Source organism: Anneissia japonica, unplaced genomic scaffold, assembly GCF_011630105.1.
Source record: "Anneissia japonica isolate Jap-2015-1 unplaced genomic scaffold, ASM1163010v1 scaffold287727_len1644234_cov201, whole genome shotgun sequence".
Taxonomy (NCBI): Eukaryota; Metazoa; Echinodermata; class Crinoidea; order Comatulida; family Comatulidae; genus Anneissia; species Anneissia japonica.
Genome location: NW_022713615.1, coordinates 1509865 through 1511287, shown reverse-complemented (window position 1 = coordinate 1511287; position 1423 = coordinate 1509865). Strand labels below are relative to the sequence as shown.

General features: G+C 35.6%; 1 protein-coding gene across 3 annotated transcripts in view; it reads left to right on the top strand.

The window, feature by feature from the left end:
- LOC117108574 (DNA/RNA-binding protein KIN17-like) overlaps positions 1-1423 on the top strand; it is a 7457-nt gene that overhangs the window by 4857 nt on the left and 1177 nt on the right. The gene's annotated exons all lie outside the window — the stretch shown is intronic.

Genomic DNA, 1423 nt, shown 5'->3' with positions numbered 1-1423 from the left:
AGTCATGGTAAGCTTTTCAACGCGCTCAGTCATGCGTGACGTCATCTACGCGCAATTTTGCGTTTTTACATTATCGATAATATCAGCGTAACCAATTGCCATTTCGAAATCGTATTAAGTGAGTATTAACTTCGGGTTAATGTTAAATGTACTGTACCCTAATTGGACGCTTGCGCTCCACTTCGCGCGCGTACGCGTGCGTCAAAATTTTAAAATGCTCAAAATCACTTTTTGACTAAATTATTGCACGTTTTAGGCCATTTTAGGCATTTCAAATGTTTTTGAAATTTTCCACTACGTGCGCGCATTTTAACGTGCGCAGCACGTACGAAAGCTAGATATGATGTTTTTTTTTACATATTTTGGGTTCCTGACATTTTTTTCACAAACTTCCAATCTTTTTGGTCATCATTTGGCCAATAGCAATACCGTACGTGCGCATCAAACATAGGTATCTTTGGCCGTATTTGTGCTCTATACAGTGAAATTATGCTAAAATGAGGCCTATTTTCATTCAGTTATATCTCCTTAGGTTGAAAGGTGACCCCCATTTTTTATTACATATTCTGAAAGAAAATGAGTTGTAGATATGATTTTATAGATCATAATGGCTGATCAGATATTGTGACGTCATCATATTGGCGTCTGAATTCAAAGAAAGTGATTTATAGCTATGACGTCATTTTTGAAAATACGCATTTGAGCGTATCTCGCTTATCCTTGATCGATCGTCTTCCAACTTTCAGTATGTTATAGCTGAGACAATTCTCTTTCATATATTTGACATTTTTTTAGATTTTGATGACGTCATCATGGTCAAAAAAATTGTTTTTTCTGACCCCCACATCTTTCTTTCCTTAAAATGTTGATGAGCCCATATCATCTTAACCATTCGTCATTTCTGAATCATATTAAGTGAGCATAATCTTCAGGTCAAGGTTGAATGTCAGGTACCTTAGTTTTCAGTTCGCGCGACTTTACGTGCGCGTAAGCGTGCGTCAACATTTATATATGCATAAAACCATGCAAATCAGACCTATTTTTAATCAGTTATAGCTCCTTAGGTTGAAAGGTGACCCCCAATTTTTATTACATATTCTGAAAGCACATGAGTTGTAGATACGATTTTATAGATCATAATGGTTGATCGGACATTTTGACGTCATCATATTGCCATTTGAATTAAGAAAAAATTTAATTTTATTTATGACGTTTTTACTTTTTATACTCGTTTGAACGTACTCGCTTATCTTGATTGATTGTCTCCCACCTGTGAGTATGTTATAGCTAAATCTATTCTCTTTCGGACGTGTCCATTTATTTTTTATTTTGGTGACGTCATCATGGTCAAAAAGAATGCTTTTTTGGAGCCTTCTCATCTTTCTTTCTTGAAAGATGTAAACACATTGAAAATCGAGGGCGG